The following is a 20,088-nucleotide window of genomic DNA, read 5'->3' on the forward strand; positions in this document are numbered from 1 at the left end:
AGGGGGCAGGGAGGAGAGAGGGAGAGGAAGGAGAGAGGAGAGAGGGAGAGTAGAGGGCAGGGAGGAGAGAGGGAGAGTAGAGAAGGCAGGGTGGAGAGAGGGAGAGTAGAGAAGGCAGGGTGGAGAGAGGGAGAGTAGAGAGGATGGAGGAGAGAGGGAGAGTAGAGAGGGCAGGGTGGAGAGAGGGAGAGTAGAGAGGGCAGGGTGGAGAGAGGGAGAGTAGAGAGGATGGAGGAGAGAGGGAGAGTAGAGAGGAGAGGGAGAGTAGAGAGGATGGAGGAGAGAGGGAGAGTAGAGAGGATGGAGGGGAGAGGGAGAGTAGAGAGGGCAGGGTGGAGAGAATGAGAGTAGAGAGGATGGAGGAGAGAGGGAGAGTAGATAGGATGGAGGAGAGAGGGAGAGTAGAGAGGATGGAGGAGAGAGGGAGAGTAGAGAAGGCAGGGTGGAGAGAGGGAGAGTATAGAGGATGGTGGAGAGAGGGAGAGTAGAGAGGGCAGGGTGGAGAGAGGGAGAGTAGAGAGGATGGAGGAGAGAGGGAGAGTCGAGAGGATGGAGGAGAGAGGGAGAGTAGAGAGGATGGAGGAGAGAGGGAGAGTTGGAAAGGGAGGGGATTAGCATATCAGAGGGAAGGGAGAGAGAAAGAGGAGGGGAGAGCCATAGGGGAGGCAGAGAGGAGATGGTTAGGGTCGACTGCAACGCCATGCCAGAGGGGAGGGTCCGTTCTGCAGGAACGACAGCAACCCTGAGACTGCAAGCGGTGCTTGTGAAGGCAATGCCCAGCCAAGGCCGTATGAAGCAGCACGAGTCGTTGTATGAATACCGGCTCATCAGTAGGTTAGTTAGGGGATAGTGATCCCATGTGATGTATAGCGAGGGTTACGTAGTGTAGCCGGTTCCTGGAGCGGGACGCCTTGTTTTAAGGCTAGCGCTCGCCCTCTGGGGCACCTTTTATTTGTAGTTTTTGTGGTTTATTTTGTAGTTTTGTGCAGCTTGCTGTATGTGTCCTCTGTGTGTTACCATGGCTGGTAACATCACATGACCATCTTTATTTACTTTCTGTTTATTATTAATAAATCCTGAGCGCCTGTGCCGGAGTTTCAACTCCACCTCCCCAGTGTCTCTCTGCATTGCTTGAACAGCGGCTACCCACACACGTGACAGGAGTAACACCCTGTCACACAGACACACACACGACTCAAAATAAACAAAAATGCAGTTCAGGTGAAACTGACGTTTACCTGTGTGCAGCCTACACCCCTTCCTCTGAATCCCAAACTACAATGAGGAATATTTTCATACCCTCCACACAGAGATCAGCCATTTCCAGACCCAGGGAAATGTGCTGCTCTGTGGGGATTTCAACACCAGAACAGGAACAGAGCCTGACTGTAGAAGCACACAAGGTAACAGCCATGTATTTGGACAAACCCCTCTGTACCTCACACCTACCTCAATCCACAGAAACACAAATGAACACAAATGGGAGGCAGTTAGTGCATCTCTGCTAAGCCTGGAGTCTGTACATCATTAATGGCAGGATCAGAGGGGACTCTTTAGGTAGATTCACATACTGCTCAGCTCTTGGGACTAGCGTAGTTGATTACGCCATCACTGACCTGGACCCCTCCTTTATTAGTGCATTCACTGTCAGGCCACAAACACCTCTGTCAGACCACAGTCAAATTACTGTGTTTTTACAAAGAACAGGACAGCTCAGTAACACACTAATACAGCCATGCAAGCTGTACCATCTGAACCATACTTATAAATGGGCTCCAAACAGCACAGAGGAATTCGATAAAGCAACTGGCTCTCATGAAATCACTAACCTTACTGACACCTTCCAAATTATTATATTTGTTAGAATTATTATTAATATAATTATGATAATTGTTATTATTTTTGTTATTGTTATTGTAATTATATTGTTCATATGATATGTAATGTAATTGCTTTGGCAATACTGCTGATGTCTGTCATTCAAATAAAGCACCTTTGAATTCAATTGAATTGAGAAGACAGGGAGGGAGAGAGGGGAGGAGACAGAGGGGAGTGGAGAGAGGAGCGGGAGAGAGGGGAGGGAGGGAGAGGAGAGAAGGGAGAGGGTGGCAGAGGGAGGAGAAAGAAGGCAGGAGAGGAGAGGTGTGGAAGAGAGAGGCAAGAGGGAGGTAGAGGCTAGAGAGGGGAGAGGAGAGGACTGGAGAGGGGAGAGGGAGGTAGAGGAGAGAGAGGGGACAGAGGGAGGTAGAGGAGAGGATAGAGAGGAGAGAGGGAGGTAGAGGGAAGCGGTAGGAAGAGGATAGAGAGGGGAGGGGAGAGTAGGGAGGAGAGAGGGGTAGAGGAGAGGGAGGAGGAGGAGAGGGAGGGAGGGGAGGGGGGAGGCTATGAGGGAGAGAGAGAGGGGAGGGTATGAGGGAGGGAGAGGAGGGGAATTTGCACATAAACATAATTAGGGCTTCGGATTTCTGTTTTTTCAACCTGAGCTTTCTCATCTCCTTAAGAATTCGTGCTTCTCAATCACAACTGTACAACTGATTGAATTTACGTTTCTTTCTTCTAAATGGGCTTTTAAGGAGAGAAGGATAGAGGGAGGGGTACACTCATGAGAGGAGAGGTGCAAACAAGCACCAGACTGTGATACTCTTAATAATGTGTATAAAGAATGTCTGTACCAAGTTTCATCACAATCAGATCAGCAGTTCTCTAGATGCATGTCAAAGTGTAACATATGGACCCCTGCAGTGTCTACATGTGATCTTAACTTCACAGTGACTTCACAATCTGGGGCATTATAACTAAACAAACTTTCTCCTCTCCTTTTCAATATATATATTAAAACGCGAGACAGAATACATGTTCTAATATAACTATCAGTCAAACACATCGGATTGACAGTGTTTTCACATTAGCTCTAAACAAGTTCCTGTGATGTTTTGTTTCTGCGTGCCGCTGTAAGTGTCTCCGTCCTTTAAAAATGAAATGCCCGTCTCGGTGACGTCACACGAATAAACAACCAATCAGGCAGTGAAGTTCAACCCCTCCCCTATCCAACGACAAGCGTTAACAAGCTGTACTGCAAAGTATGGTGTCCCAGCAAGTCAAAGAAACTAAGTGTGTTTTAATCGTGTTTACCCGATCACGGGCCCAGAATGACACTTCAGTATGATCGTGTTACACCATCACGTCCTTAAATGGTTAATGGCAGTGTCAGAGACAACAACTAGAGTTTCTGAATGTTTAACTAGGAGTCCGGATTGCTGGTTATTACAATTTAACAAATCATCTCACAGTCTCTGTTTATTTCAATATCCTACCACCACATTCCAGCCCTGGGGATTCAAAAGCAAGAAACAAAACACTTCTTCACTGTATTAGTGCTGTTAAACATGTTAGCTTGACGACAGTATTTATAGAAGGATATAACTGAGGGAGCAAAATGTTATTTTAAGTAAAATGCTGAAGTAAATGTATTTTTTAAACTCATGTTTAAATGTAACGGCTCTCAAGCATCGACTCCTCCTCTCATCCGCGCTCAGTCTGGGAAGTGAAGCGTCAGTGAGCTTTCACAACGCCACTCCCCTGAACTACACCCCTCTTCTCTGAGTGGACAGCTAAACCGAGATCCCTGCTATCATTGGATGCTTCAAGTGTCCATTAAAGAAATGATTGATGCTATAAACTGGAGTGATTCCACTTATCGCTCTCCATTTTGTTTTATTAAATCTTGAGGCAGCCAATGATAGCGCTAGCAGGGAGGGACTAACCCTCCGTCCTAAAGTGAAATATGGGGACTGGGATTTAGTTATGATCAGTGATAATAAGCTCAGTAACCCAGAGATCATTGAAAGATCTCAGAGACCATAAGACTCAATAGAAAACCAACAGAAAGGCAGGTATGAGTCACAGCCAGATAATACGCACCCTCGCTGCCTGGATGAAAAATGCTTTCCTGTTAGAAATGTACTGATGGTATTGAAGTCCGTATTTGTTTTTATGGGTGCGCGTGCGTAACTGTGTACCAGTTATGTGAACCCCTGCCTATCTTCATAGTGTGTAGAACGAATTGCGATCCTAATGAATACACTATGTAACACAATTTTTGTTCCTGGGTAGTAAGTGTTATTTCCTAATTGCTTATACCTCAAAAGTATAGAAAATGGCTATTATTCCCCACAAACTTTGCTTTTGTGACCAGGACAGTGATATTTTGAAATTTACCTATTTCCAATGAGAAAACGGGCGAATTTGTGTCTTTTCGTTCACATAAAGTCAGAAAAAAACAACATATGAATCCAAATTAACATGTATTTATACTAAAGTAATACAAAAATGACTACAAAAGATTTAGAAGTGAGTTGTTTTTCGAGATTTACGATTATACTATAAATCACTTTCACGAATCAGCCCCCAAATGTAGTCTCCCATCATGTTCTTGTTATACTATCCTTGGTAGCGGCGTTCAAAGTCCAGTATATCCCGGTGGAAGCGCTCGCCTTGCTCCTCCGAGTACGCTCCCATGTTCTCCTTGAATTTATCAAGATGAGCATCAAGGATATGGACTTTGAGGGACATCCTACAGCCCATTGTGCCGTAGTTATTCACCAGAGTCTCAACCAGGTCCACATAGTTTTCGGCCTTGTGATTGCCCAGGAAGCCCCGAACCACTGCGACAAAGCTGTTCCAAGCTGCTTTCTCCTTACTAGTGAGCTTCTTGGGGAATTCATTGCACTCCAGGATCTTCTTTATCTGTGGTCCGACGAAGACACCGGCTTTGACCTTTGCCTCAGACAGCTTAGAGAAGAAGTCTTGAAGGTACTTGAAGGCTGCCGACTCCTTATCTAGAGCTCTGACAAATTGTTTCATAAGGCCCAATTTGATGTGCAGTGGTGGCATCAGCACCTTCCGGGGGTCCACCAGTGGCTCTCACTTGATGTTGTTCCTCGCCACAGAGAACTCGGTCCGCTGTGGCCAGTCCCGCCTGTGGTAGTGCGCCTTGGTGTCCCTGCTGTCCCAAAGGCAAAGATAGCAGGGAAACTTGGTAAAGTCGCCTTGGAGACCCATCAGGAATGCCACCATTTTGAAGTCTCCTATGACCTCCCAGCCGTACTCATCATACTTCAAGGCGTCCAGCAAGGTCTTGATGCTGTTGTAATCCCTTTGAGGTGCACCGAGTGAGCCAGGGGAAGAGACGGGTACTTGTTACCATTATGGAGCAGCACGGCTTTGAGGCTGTCAGTGAAGAGGCGCCACTCATTCTGGTTACAGGCGATTCCGATTGCCTCGAACAGACTGGTCACATTGTGGCAGAAGCAGAGCCCATCTTGACGGGTGAAGAAGCTGGAAAAAGGTTGGTGACGCTTCCTCTGATCTGCGACTTGCACACTTTCATCCAACAAGTTCCAGTGCTTGAGCCTAGACGTCAAAAGCTTGGCATTGGACTTGGTGAGACCAAGATCTCTAATCAAGTCGTTGAGGTCTTTTTGGTTGGGGTAGTATGGGTTTCTCTCCTCAGCTCCACCTCTGAAATTGTCATCTGGATCTACAACGTCTTCCTCGCTCTCTGACTTGCTGCTCTCTTCTAAAGACGGCTGCTCTCTCTCCGGAGGAGTGGGTACGGGGAGCTCATGGCAGTGTGGCACCAGGGCGATGGATGATGGAAGGTCCGGATACGTGATAGCAGGTGCATTCTTGCCAGTCCGACGTTTGGAAGGGTCCACCATGCAGAAGTAGCAGTTGCTTGAGTGCTCAGTGGGTTCCCGCCAAATTCTTGGGATAGCGAACTTCATGGCTCTCTTTTCCCCTCTGTACCATCCTACAAAAATACATTTATTTCACCCATGACTAATGTGTAAGAGATTCTCGCAACATTTTTCATATGTGATATATTTTTTCAATAACATTGAAAATTGTAAAACATTTTAAAATTAAAAACTTTTACAATTTTAAAAATTTTAACAAATTTTATAACATAAAATTCCGAGCAACAATTGTCCATCTTACCTTCCAGAGTTTTTTTGCAGTGCTCGCAGGTGAAATGAGGTGCCCAGGGTTTCTCTTGATCCCAGACAGGCATGCCGAAATATGCCTTGTAGGCCTCACACATTTTAGCAGATGCTTCCACGGAGTACTTTTTCGCTCTTGTCTTGATAAATTGGCCGGATGCTTGCAGCCTCTTGATGCCATCTCAGAAAAATGCAGATATGTATCCACTTAGGCAGCTGGAACTAAACTGAAGTGGTGGGCTTAAGGCCCCTGTATTTATACTACTATTTATATTACTGGAAAGTTCTAGAAGTTACTCCAAGTTTACTCAGCACTGAATCTATCTGGAATGTTCTGGAAAATAGGTAAATTTCAAAATATCACTGTCCTGGTCACAAAAGCAAAGTTTGTGGGGAATAATAGCCATTTTCTATACTTTTGAGGCATAAGCAAATAGGAAATAACACTTACTACCCAGGAACAACAACAAAAAAAAATTTGTTACACGGTGTAATTATTCATTGTATTGAAGAAGACTGTCCCCCTGCAGCCATTTTAAATGCAGTTCTCTGTTTATAAGCACAGCGTCATGGCAACAGACATCATGCTGCTCATGTTCAGCTCTGGGTGCGTTAAGTAAGTGAGCCTCTCAGAGTGAGGACGCTCTGAAAGCACACCGAGCAGATTTAAATGACTTCACACTCTGGGTACGTTAAGTAAGTGAGCCTCTCAGAGTGAGGACGCTCTGAAAGCACACCGAGCAGATTTAAATGACTTCACACTCTGGGTATGTTAAGTAAGTGAGCCTCTCAGAGTGAGGACGCTCCGAAAGCACACCGAGCAGATTTAAATGACTTCACACTCTGGGTACGTTAAGTAAGTGAGCCTCTCAGAGTGAGGACGCTCTGAAAGCACACCGAGCAGATTTAAATGACTTCACACTCTGGGTACGTTAAGTAAGTGAGCCTCTCAGGGTGAGGACGCACCGAAAGCACACCGAGGAGATTTAAATGACTTCACACTCTGGGTACGTTAAGTAAGTGAGCCTCTCAGAGTGAGGACGCTCTGAAAGCACACCGAGCAGATTTAAATGACTTCACACTCTGGGTACGTTAAGTAAGTGAGCCTCTCAGAGTGAGGACGCTCCGAAAGCACACCGAGCAGATTTAAATGACTTCACACTCTGGGTACGTTAAGTAAGTGAGCCTCTCAGAGTGAGGACGCTCCGAAAGCACACCGAGCAGATTTAAATGACTTCACACTCTGGGTACGTTAAGTAAGTGAGCCTCTCAGAGTGAGGACGCTCTGAAAGCACACCGAGAAGATTTAAATGACTTCACACTCTGGGTATGTTAAGTAAGTGAGCCTCTCAGAGTGAGGACGCTCCGAAAGCACACCGAGCAGATTTAAATGACTTCACACTCTGGGTATGTTAAGTAAGTGAGCCTCTCAGAGTGAGGACGCTCTGAAAGCACACCGAGCAGATTTAAATGACTTCACACTCTGGGTATGTTAAGTGAGTGAGCCTCTCAGAGTGAGGATGCTCTGAAAGCACACCGAGCAGATTTAAATGACTTCACACTCTGGGTACGTTAAGTAAGTGAGCCTCTCAGAGTGAGGACGCTCTGAAAGCACACCGAGCAGATTTAAATGACTTCACACTCTGGGTACGTTAAGTAAGGGAGCCTCTCAGAGTGATGACGCTCCGAAAGCACATCGAGCAGATTTAAATGACTTCACATTTAAAAATGGTGAATAATGATGATTTGCTTGTTTGTGTTTCTGAGGTGATGGTAGATGAAATGGCCCCGTGTGAAGTTACTGTCCCCTGCTGGACCTCGCTGAGTTCGTTAGGATTTAAAAATGCGAAAGTTCCGAGTGGCGTCAGGCGCTTCGTTTAATTAACACACCGTTGCTGATATTTTAATTTTGAAGATAACCATATTTTAAATACTAAAATAGCACTGTATTAAAAAGCACTTTACTTCAGTTCCAGACCGTTTTCCAACAAATAAAAGAAGGTACGTATTTATAATAAGTATATTTGTTATGATATTAAGAGTAAACCTACGAATGTAATTCAAGTTGGTTGTGCAGTTTGCTATATAATGTATTAAGTTTTTCTGTAGAAAATGTTGTAGTATTTCTTTTTTTAAATATTAATATTTCATTGTTTTCACAAAATAACCTCCATACATTATCAGTTCATCTGCTAGTGTAATGAAATCACAGATATTAGTCAGTAAAGCCCCTTTCACGCCGGCATGCTCTACCCGGGTCGGACTATCTCCTGGACGTGACCTGTAGCAGAAACAATAATACAGCAGCAGCATCATATATTACACATGATGTGGTTAAAATCAATGGCATGTACATTTTAATATGCAGTAGTAGCCGTTGATAAGAATTTGACATATTTGCCAGTGTGAAAGGGGTTTAATTAATACATAGACACGCTGTGGTAACTTTAAGAAGTTAAAATGAAAGGCTCGATTAAAGTTTAACCAAACAAATAAATAACTACATTAATAACACTATGAAACAAAAGTACGTTTTGGTAGCTCATTCTTATTTAAATTACAAAATGTGACGTGTTTTAGAAAGGGGCTGTGACAGAGACAAAGTGATTCTTGGTGTACATCTCCCTCCTGACCTGTGAGGGCGCTGTGTAAAGGGAACAGAGTGCCCTGGACTGGATGGCCAGATAATTCATTCCCAGGGTTAGGTGGAAGTTGGTCATCTAGAAAGGGGGCGGAGCTCCGGTACACTAAATCATCGACCCGGAAGGGAAACGATGTGGCAGCCGTGGATTGGAGGAGCTGTTGCACTCGTTAACCAAGGGGTCATGATAGATGGTACAAAAGGGGACGGAGCGAGGTGATCTGTTCCTTTGTAATGGTTAAAGCTAACTGGAAGGAGAGCTGTATTGTGAATCGTGAGTGTTTTGTTTGTCGTGTCTAAATTGTACTTGTTTGTTATTTAGACGGCTAACACGATCCGGAGCTGTCGCCAAAGGCCAGCACTAAACCCGGACAACACTTCACTATTTCACGGAGAACTGTAATTGCACCACGAGCACTTTAGCACTCACTGTGGACTTGTGTTTGTGTTTCATGTGGGTGTTTAAAGAACGGGACTGTTTATTATTTTTCGGACAAACCCGCGGATTACAGTAAAGCAATACACTCCGCTGCATTGCTTTACATTGTTATTATTTACTGTGTGTTTTGTGTCATCAGACACTGGGATATAAAATAAAACACCATTGCACCCTATTATTGTTTATTGATCACCTGCACACTGTTAACCACTTTGCCACAGGGACTTATATACTAACTGGCATATAAATCTAAATTCTATTTAAAACTGTTTGAGGGGCAGACCAGGACAGCCAGAAAGCTGACGTAATGTACATTGCTGACAGACAACATTTGGAGGGCGTGTACAAGAACAGAGATTTTCTTTTAAGCATAAAGGTAAATCACATGAACACTGTATTTACATATCTTCTGGTGGATTGATTTGGAGCAGTGATTAAACAGTTTGAAAGATAACATCCAAAGTCCTTTACCGGAGATTAAGGCCCTCGTAATGATCAAACTATTCCGTTTTGTTAGCGCTCCAGAACCATAGGATTTATTTGAGTTTTGTATTGTTTGTTAAAAGAAGCTGTGTTCCCATTGGAAAAGAGACATGTGGAACAAATAAACATACAGGCACCGTCCTGTTTAAACTCCTCCTTTTATCCACCAAAGACGTGTTAGGAACCCAGAACTGTGTTCAGATATACTTAGTGTTCCGCATTTTCCATTTTTATCTTAACACATTTTTCCAGGGATCTTTTTGGAGTTTATTTTACATATATTAAAATAGGGATAAAATCAGTAAAGATTTGTTTTTAATTGAAACATCAGGAAAAAAATCTCAGTATACACACTGCATCAGCTGAGGATCCAGTAACGTGGTGCGTAGGTCAGGCAAGTCCAGTGCATAGTAGGAGGGGATCAAGAGATCTGCAAGTGCAGTCTAAGCAGGGGGGTGCTGTCTCCCAAGCGCTGAAAATCATGTGACACAATCTTCACCTCTGTACTGTGTACCGTTTTCTCAGCTAAGACACTGCATAGTGGCTCAAGCACTGACTTTGAGTGATCAAAGCCATTTGAATTACAGGAGGTGTATCTGTCAGTCTATCTGTTACCTGTCTAGTGAGAGGATTGAGAGGCGTGTGACTGAGCCTGCTGTCAGTGCCACCTTGCCCCTAGCTTTGGAGTTGAAACAGAGAAAGTTAACATTCAGGTCTTTCAGGATTACTTGCCATTAGTTTACCTGTATGGATTGTGCTTTCAGTTTCTACAGTCACAGCAGAGAGACACACAGCATTGAAAACAAGACCCTGACACTGAGAAGCTGTGTGGGACTCACACCTTTTAAAAGGTAAGTTACAATGTTGTTTTATTAAGGAAATGTGTAGAAAGGACCTTAAAATGTAACAACTTCTTAGAGCTGATTGATTTGAAACCTGTTCCCTGTAGAGGAACAACAGGGCATATTGTGAAGCCAGAGCAAAAGCAAAGGCCCATTTACAGATAGGATTAAAATCGTATGAACATTATAAAACTAACAGGAAACTAGATTTTGTGAATAAAAACAAAGCACAACAATGATCATGTTGAAACCACAGAATCTAAACCCTGTATCGACAAAGGCTGCATTCTATCATTTTAATGTTATTTTATGTTCCTGTAACATGACCCATATGTTGATTTCTGGCACTTCTGGTGAGGAGACGTGATGGTGATAATCGTAATTAAACAATAGGGTTCATGTATAAGTTAATACGTTGTGTGTCGGGTGCCTCTTATTGTATAAGACATCTCATTTCATGCAGTTAGTGAGACAGGACCACAAAGCACAGCTAATGAAGAATCTCCACAAAAACACAACCACATTAAACAAGGGGGTTCACTTTTGAATTGTGTGAATGTTCTGTACACAGGATGGCATCTGTATAAGGGAGAGCCTGTCACAGGGATGTGTTGTACAAGGGATAGCCTGTCACAGTGATGTGTTGTATAAGGGATAGCCTGTCACAGTGATGTGTTGTATAAGGGATAGCCTGTCACAGTGATGTGTTGTATAAGGGATAGCCTGTCACAGTGATGTGTTGTACAAGGGATAGCCTGTCACAGGGATGTGTTGTATAAGGGAGAGCCTGTCACAGTGATGTGTTGTATAAGGGATATCCTGTCACAGGGATGTGTTGTACAAGGGATAGCCTGTCACAGGGATGTGTTGTACAAGGGATAGCCTGTCACAGGGGTGTGCTGTACAAGGGATAGCCTGTCACAGTGATGTGTTGTATAAGGGATATCCTGTCACAGTGATGTGTTGTACAAGGGATAGCCTGTCACAGGGATGTGTTGATTTTGTAGATGTGATTTATAATTTCTTGTGCAATACCAATGATTACAGTTGAGCTAGAGAAACATACAATACAGTTGTATACCACGTATGTGTTATGCTTTTATCATCTTAAAACCAAAAAGCTGCATTCAGTCACTGGTCAAAGTGAAGGCTACTGTTAGATTTAATTACAGACAACACCCTGACCCTTGAATTACTCTAAAATAACATAAAAAATACACAAATACATGCGCATTGCCTGGTATGTTTTCATCATCTGCTCAGAGGTAGCAACTGCCCATGTTTTTGTTGTACTCCCCAACACATGCCAGTGACTTTTACCAGTTTCCTTTAGTGAAGAATGATGCATTGTGGTTAGCATAAAAGTATCCCTTTTGCATTTGCATTTTCTTTATCACTTGCCCACGACTCAACTTCAACCTTTCTTATTTTGTTCTTCAGTAAATCATGAGGCATATTTTATTTTTCTGTTGGGCATAACTGTGCCACACATTTCAAACTGAAACTGTGCTATAATTCACTGAAGAGGTCGGGGTGGCAGTAAAACTGATCCATCCAAAGGCAGTAACTCTTGCCTTCCAAGCCTGCCAGACCCTTTGCCACTTGGTGAGTTGCTGGAGTTTTATCTTGTGCAGTACCAGTTGTGCCCTTGCTTTGGTACACTAGAAAATTCCAGATATAGCCACTTCTCCTCACACCAGATTCACAATGTATAGAATTGTATGCTGAACCTGTCCCTGTTGATGGGTATGTACTTCTTGAATGCCAGGCTACCTTATATATAGCCTCAGTGATTCATCAATGCTAATGTTTTGTACTGTGTAAACCTGTTTGAATGTAGTGTGAATGTGATCCAAAACTGACTGAATCTTCCATAACTCTCCATGTGAATATTGGGCACGATCACTGTTATCTACATAATGCAGGAATCAAAGAATTTCAAATAATTGATTAAAAGGCACAAGGTGTCTAAAAGCTGGTTTCTGCACAAGTCTCATGGCAAGGAAAACCCAGAGCTCATTCAGTGTTGCACTCTGAAATCCTTCTGATTGGCCAGGTGCATGTAATCATGTACAGACAAGTGGTCACAAATGGAGATTAGATAGTGGGGCATTCAGAACAGAAAATAGGAGGCACTTTTTTACACAGAGAATTGTGAGGGTCTGGAACCAACTCCCCAGTAATGTTGTTGAAGCTGACACCCTGGGATCCTTAAAGAAGCTGCTTGATGAGATTCTGGGATCAATAAGCTACGAACAACCAAACGAGCAAGATGGGTTGAATGGCCTCCTCTCGTTTGTAAACTTTCTTATGTTCTTTCTTATGTAAAATACACTTACCACTTTATTTTCCTTTGTCATAAAGCCCAGAGTCATTTGAAATGAAGTTATTTATAACAGTTAACATTTTAAATGTAATTCAAGTGGACAAACATTTTGACTGGTGTCTTCTACAACACACAAAGAAAACCACGGTGAACAGAATCAAATAACAGGCCTGTACATCTCCCCTATAGCAGCTCTCTTTCAAAACGCCTCTCATTAAACCCCTGCTCTATCAGTGACACTGCAGTCAGGAGACTTCACCCCAGTGGATGTTAGCTCTATCAGTGACACTGCAGTGAGGAGACTGCACCCCAGTGGATGTTAGCTCTATCAGTGACACTGCAGTCAGGAGACTTCACCCCAGTGGATGTTAGCTCTATCAGTGACACTGCAGTCAGGAGACTGCGGCCCAGTGGATTTTAGCTCTATCAGTGACACTGCAGTCAGGAGACTTCACCCCAGTGGATGTTAGCTCAGTAACAGACTCTGAAATGGGATGAAGCACAGAGGAGTGTTTCTGTAAGGCTACTCAGATCAGGTGGGGCTGAGACAGTTTGCAGCATCCTATCATGTTTCCTTATTTGTGCATATTGCTTCATTCTATTACTTACTCTGGACACACGCTCACTGCATTAAACTCTGTTTAATAAACAGTGACACTTTTATCAATGCATCACACACACATTTGTCTTTTTTGTTCTGCTGGCTTTTAGTTATCAAAGCTATTTGAATTACAGGAGGTGTATCTGTCAGTCTATCTGTTACCTCTTCTGATTCGTGAGAGGATTGAGAGGCATGTGACTGAGCCTGCTGTCAGTGCCACCTTGCCCTGGTAGCTTTGGTGCAAAACAGTAGAAACTAAGCATTCAGGTATTTGGGTATATATGTGATGAGTTCAAGTATGTATCGTTAAAGGATTCTGAGGATCTGTATGGTGGGATCATGAAGCAGATCTGAAGTATGTATTGTTAAAGGATTCTGAGGTTCTGTATGGTGCGATCATGAAGCAGATCTGAAGTATGTATCGTTAAAGGATTCTGAGGTTCTGTATGGTGGGATCATGAAGCAGATCTGAAGTATGTATCGTTAGAGGATTCTGAGGTTCTGTATGGTGGGATCATGAAGCAGATCTGAAGTATGTATCGTTAAAGGATTCTGAGGTTCTGTATGGTGGGATCATGAAGCAGATCTGAAGTATGTATCGTTAAAGGATTCTGAGGTTCTGTATGGTGGGATCATGAAGCAGATCTGAAGTATGTATCGTTAAAGGATTCTGAGGTTCTGTATGGTGGGATCATGAAGCAGATCTGAAGTATGTATCATTAAAGGATTCTGAGGTTCTGTATGATGGGATCATGAAGCAGATCTGAAGTATGTATCATTAAAGGATTCTGAGGTTCTGTATGGTGGGATCATGAAGCAGATCTGAAGTATGTATCGTTAAAGGATTCTGAGGTTCTGTATGGTGGGATCATGAAGCAGATCTGAAGTATGTATCGTTAAAGGATTCTGAGGTTCTGTATGGTGGGATCATGAAGCAGATCTGAAGTATGTATCATTAAAGGATTCTGAGGTTCTGTATGGTGGGATCATGAAGCAGATCTGAAGTATGTATCGTTAAAGGATTCTGAGGTTCTGTATGGTGGGAGGTAACACCAAATGCATCTGGAAAAGAATGATCATGTTTGAAACCACACCATCTACACCCTGCATTGACAAAGGCTGCATTCTGTCATTTTAATGTTATTTTATATTCCTGTAACATGACCCGTAAGTTTGTTTGTGTCACTTCTGGTGAGGTGTGTGTTTGTTTCTGTGTGTTTAAAGAACATGAACCGGTTTGAGCTTCAGTGCTGAAGCATTCAGGCATGTCTGCCCAACCCACTGCCTGAGCTGGGCAGGATGCCAGGTATTTGGGTATATATGTGATGAGTTCAAGTATGTATCGTTAAAGGATTCTGAGGATCTGTATGGTGCGATCATGAAGCAGATCTGAAGTATGTATCTGTGACAGGATGGACCGAGGTTTGAGACTCAGAGACAGTATAAAGTTCAAAAATAAAGTTTTTAATAAACAAAAATAATCAAATAAATAGGCACGAGGGCCAAACAAAAAGGTTTTAAACATAAAATACAAACACAAAACAAAACTTACAAAATAAAGCTTCCAGGCTGGGCGTTGCCTTCACTGGAACAGAACAACAAACTGAAAACACAGCACACACAAAAACACTCTTGCTTCTTCTGGAACTCTCCTCCAACTCTCTCTCCAACCAGGGCCTCTCCCCTGGCTTTTATCCCCTGTGGCTGGAGCCCAATTATTCAATAATTGCTGATTAGTCAATTAGGGCTCCAGCCACATTCTCACATGTTTTCCTGGCAGGGAGGAATTTTAACCCCCTCCCTGCCAGTCCCTGATAATAAAGACGGGGCAGTACCCCGTCACATATCCCCCCCCCTTGTGCCAAGCACAACATGGCCTAAATGGCCACCTCCCCCCTCAGTCTCAGTCCCGGAAGAGGGGAAAGCACAGTGTCCATGGGGGTGGACATGGTGGAACGTCCGGCACCACCCAATTCTTCGTGGCCAGCAGCTCCCTCTTCCGGGGTTCTGGCCACACACTATCTTGCCGCGAAAGTGCCGCTGGGGGAGCTGGTCTCCTGACCTCCCTCCCCCTCTTCATGACCAGCAACTCCCCTCCGTGGGGCTCTGGCCATAGTGTAGCGACCCCAGGCGAAACAGGATCCCTGGCAACCCCAGGCGACGGCAGCAGCAGCGGACCCTCGGGAGGCGACGGCAGCAGCAGAGGACCCTCGGGAGGCGACGGCAGCAGCAGCGGACCCTCGGGAGACGGAGACAGGAACGGCGGCCCGGCTCCCTCTGGTGGCGGAGGCGGGAACGGCGGCCCGGCTCCCTCTGGTGGCGGAGGCGGGAACGGCGGCCCGGCTCCCTCTGGTGGCGGAGGCGGGAACGGCGGCCCGGCTCCCTCTGGTGGCGGAGGCGGGAACGGCGGCCCGGCTCCCTCTGGTGGCGGAGGGGGGAACGGCGGCCCGGCTCCCTCTGCTGGCGGAGACGGGAACGGCAACTCGTCTCCCTCTGCTGGCGGAGGCGGGAACGGCGGCTCGTCTCCCTCTGCTGGCGGAGGCGGGAACGGCGGCCCCTCTCCCTCTAGTGGCGGAGGTGGAAACAGCAACTCGTCTCCCTCTGCTGGCGGAGGCGGGAACAGCAGCTCGTCTCCCTCTGCTGGTGGAGGCGGGAACAGCAGCTCGTCTCCCTCTGCTGGCGGAGGCGGGAACAGCAGCTCGTCTCCCTCTGCTGGCGGAGGTGGGAACGGCAGCTCGTCTCCCTCTGCTCTCGGGACGGCGGCTCCTCCCCTTCTGGCTCTCGGAACGGCGGCTCCTCCCCTTCTGGCTCTCGGGACGGCGGCTCCTCCCCTTCTGGCTCTCGGGACGGCGGCTCCTCCCCTTCTGGCTCTCGGGACGGCGGCTCCTCCCCTTCTGGCTCTCGGGACGGCGGCTCCTCCCCTTCTGGCTCTCGGGACGGCGGCTCCTCCCCTTCTGGCTCTCGGGACGGCGGCTCCTCCCCTTCTGGCTCTCGGGACGGCGGCTCCTCCCCTTCTGGCTCTCGGGACGGCGGCTCCTCCCCTTCTGGCTCTCGGGACGGCGGCTCCTCCCCTTCTGGCTCTCGGGACGGCAGCTCACCCCTCTCTGGCTCTCGGGACGACAGCTCACCCCTCTCTGGCTCTCGGGGCGACAGCTCACCCCTCTCTGGCTCTCGGGGCGACAGCTCACCCCTCTCTGGCTCTCGGGGCGACAGCTCACCCCTCTCTGGCTCTCGGGGCGACAGCTCACCCCTCTCTGGCTCTCGGGGCGACAGCTCCACCTTCTTTATTGGAATGACTGGGGCATCTCCCATATCTACCGCCAGGTAGTTAACAACCATCAGGGCAAGCTCTGCGAAGGACGCCGGGTGATGCTGTTCCTCCCACTTTTCCCACCTCCCCCCATCTCGACGCCACAGCGTGTTGATAACTATAGGGAGGTCGTGGAAGAGGTCCGCCTCAGGGTGCATCAACCAGTCCCATATTTCCTGGGATGGTGGTGAAGGTGGTGATGTTGGCAGTGGTGGGGTGGCTGCCGAGGACGGGGTTTGCAGCTGCTCCTGGTCCAGATTGTGGGGGCATCCTGCCCAGTTGTGGCCATCCACCTCACAGCGCCCACACCAGTCAGCTGGTGGCCCATCTGGACAGGACCTCCACCGGTGATCCACCTTCCCGCACCAAGAGCACCAGGGAAAAAGGCTGGCTGGGTCCTCCAGCTGGGGTGGCTGTTGTTGCAGCAGCCTACATTTCTTCGGCTGCTGCATCTCCTGCCTTTGCCGCTGTCTGCTCTTCCTCCCCATTTAAATCAAGTTTCCAAAAAAAATAAAACTCCCAAAATTCAAGAAAAAAAAAAAAAAAACTGCTCTGAGCCTCCAGGTGGCGCTATCCCGTTTCTGACATCAACTGTGACAGGATGGACCGAGGTTTGAGACTCAGAGACAGTATAAAGTTCAAAAATAAAGTTTTTAATAAACAAAAATAATCAAATAAATAGGCACGAGGGCCAAACAAAAAGGTTTTAAACATAAAATACAAACACAAAACAAAACTTACAAAATAAAGCTTCCAGGCTGGGCGTTGCCTTCACTGGAACAGAACAACAAACTGAAAACACAGCACACACAAAACCACTCTTGCTTCTTCTGGAACTCTCCTCCAACTCTCTCTCCAACCAGGGCCTCTCCCCTGGCTTTTATCCCCTGTGGCTGGAGCCCAATTATTCAATAATTGCTGATTAGTCAATTAGGGATCCAGCCATATTCTCACATGTTTTCCTGGCAGGGAGGAATTTTAACCCCCTCCCTGCCAGTCCCTGATCATAAAGACGGGGCAGTACCCCGTCACAGTATCGTTAAAGGATTCTGAGGTTCTGTATGGTGGGATCATGAAGCAGATCTGAAGTATGTATCATTAAAGGATTCTGAGGATCTGTATGGTGCGATCATGAAGCAGATCTGAAGTATGTGTCTTTAAAGGATTCTGAGGTTCTGTATGGTGGGATCATGAAGCAGATCTGAAGTATGTATCGTTAAAGGATTCTGAGGTTCTGTATGGTGGGATCATGAAGCAGATCTGAAGTATGTATCGTTAAAGGATTCTGAGGTTCTGTATGGTGGGAGGTAACACCAAATGCATCTGGAAAAGAATGATCATGTTTGAAACCACACCATCTACACCCTGCATTGACAAAGGCTGCATTCTGTCATTTTAATGTTATTTTATATTCCTGTAACATGACCCGTAAGTTTGTTTGTGTCACTTCTGGTGAGGTGTGTGTTTGTTTCTGTGTGTTTAAAGAACATGAACCGGTTTGAGCTTCAGTGCTGAAGCATTCAGGCATGTCTGCCCAACCCACTGCCTGAGCTGGGCAGGATGCCAGGAACATGTTACAGCTTAAGTCGAACAATACAAGAATATCTGAGATTGGTATCTCCAGGTTTATTTATTTATTTATTTATTACAAAGCCGATAAGGTTTAGTGTTATTAACATGATGGGAAGGTATTACTTTAAAAAGTAAGTTAGATCTTTTCAGTCTTTTCCTCAAAACCCTGTTGGTTTAAAGTTAAAGGAGAGGGAGGGTTGGACGGGGCTGGATGCTTTGCTAAATGAATTGCTGGCATCAAATTAATTTGCAACATGTTACAGCTTCAACAAAAGGGAGAAACGGGTCCGCACACCGAAGTAAACGAGGTGCAAGTTCACAAGGATGAAGCCATAAATCAGTATAGAAAACCATTGAACCGCATTCGATTGCGCAACAAAAATGTGTATCTAATTCATAAAAACATATCACCAACGTTTTGACACAAAAGTGCCTTCGTCAGGGTGTAAAAGTACAAGACTATCTGAAATAACAACTGTACTGAGACTGGTATCTCCTGGTTTATTTATTTATTAAAGGTTCAGTCTCAATACCTGCAGGTTCACAACCACACTTAAGTGAAAGGCAGGAGTTTCTGAGAAAATGAAATACCCATCATAATATAATCCCTGCTTCTCAATCACAGCATTCCTGATGGTACCCCAGACCTCTCTCAATACAAGCAGAGACTGGCAATTCTGACAAGTAACAGTGTTCAGTGTTATTGACATAATGGGAAGGTGTTACTTTAAAAAGTAAATCTCACTGCTTTCAATCTTGTCCTCTAAACCCTGTTGTTTTAAAGTTAAAGGAGAGGGAGGGTTGGGCTGGGCTGGATGCTTTGCTAAATTAGCTAATTGGTGAACAATGTGGAGATTTTAGTAGAAAATGGTAAAGCTGCTGCTTCTGGGGCGACTCCCTCTTTTCTGTTAGATTTACTCAAATGGTGTTATTTATTGTTAGAAAGATAACAAAATAGACAGCTAGACGGATCATCAAACTGGTTTTCTTACCGGAATACACTGGCATTTATCTTATCAGTGCTTTCTCCACCCAAAATAAATACATATTAGTTAGGTGGGCAGTGACTGACTGTGATAGCAATACATATTAATTAGGTGGCAGAGACTGTGTGATAGTAATACATATTAATTAGGTGGGCGGAGACAGTGTGATAGTAATACATATTAATTAGGTGGGCAGAGACTGTAATAGTAATGCGTATTAATTAGGTGGGCGGCGACTGATTGATAGTAATGCATATTAATTAGGTGGACGGAGAATGTGATAGTAAGACAGATTTATAACCATGTAAAATAACCCCTACATGGTCCCCTGGGACAGACTCTGCTGCTCCCTGCCTCATCACTGTGCTGGTGTGAGGGCTGTGGTGTCCTGGGACAGACTCTGCAGCTCCCTGCCCCGTCACTGTGCTGGTGTGAGGGCTGTGGTGTCCTGGGACAGAATCTGCAGCTCGCTGCTTCGTCACTGTGCTGGTGTGAGGGCTGTGGTGTCCTGGGACAGACTCTGCAGCTCCCTGCCCCATCACTGTGCTGGTGTGAGGGCTGTGGTGTCCTGGGATAGACTCTGCAGCTCCCTGCCCCGTCACTGTGCTGCTGTGAGGGCTGTGGTGTCCTGGGACAGACTCTGGAGCTGTGCTGGTGTGAGGGCTGTGGTGTCCTGGGACAGACTCTGCAGCTCCCTGCCCAATCACTGTGCTGGTGTGAGGGCTGTGGTGTCCTGGGACAGACTCTGCAGCTCCCTGCTTCGTCACTGTGCTGGTGTGAGGGCTGTGGTGTCCTGGGACAGACTCTGCAGCTCCCTGCCCCATCACTGTGCTGGTGTGAGGGCTGTGGTGTCCTGGGATAGACTCTGCAGCTCCCTGCCTGATCA

General features: G+C 45.7%; 2 protein-coding genes across 5 annotated transcripts in view; one reads left to right on the forward strand and one right to left on the reverse strand.

Annotated features, from left to right (window-relative positions):
* LOC131709363 (zinc finger protein ZFP2-like) overlaps nt 1-20,088 on the reverse strand; it is a 319,568-nt gene that overhangs the window by 228,928 nt on the left and 70,552 nt on the right. The window lies entirely within an intron of this gene.
* Nucleotides 10,334-20,088, forward strand: part of LOC117404839 (butyrophilin subfamily 2 member A2-like) — a 36,924-nt gene continuing 27,169 nt past the window's right edge. For all 3 annotated transcript variants that reach the window (XR_009311490.1, XM_059011831.1, XM_059011832.1), the window contains exon 1: nt 10,334-10,416. The gene's annotated coding sequence lies outside the window, so the exon portion shown is untranslated. The remainder of the gene's footprint in view (nt 10,417-20,088) is intronic.

The sequence above is a fragment of the Acipenser ruthenus genome, chromosome 43 (assembly GCF_902713425.1).
Source record: "Acipenser ruthenus chromosome 43, fAciRut3.2 maternal haplotype, whole genome shotgun sequence".
Classification (NCBI taxonomy): Eukaryota; Metazoa; Chordata; class Actinopteri; order Acipenseriformes; family Acipenseridae; genus Acipenser; species Acipenser ruthenus.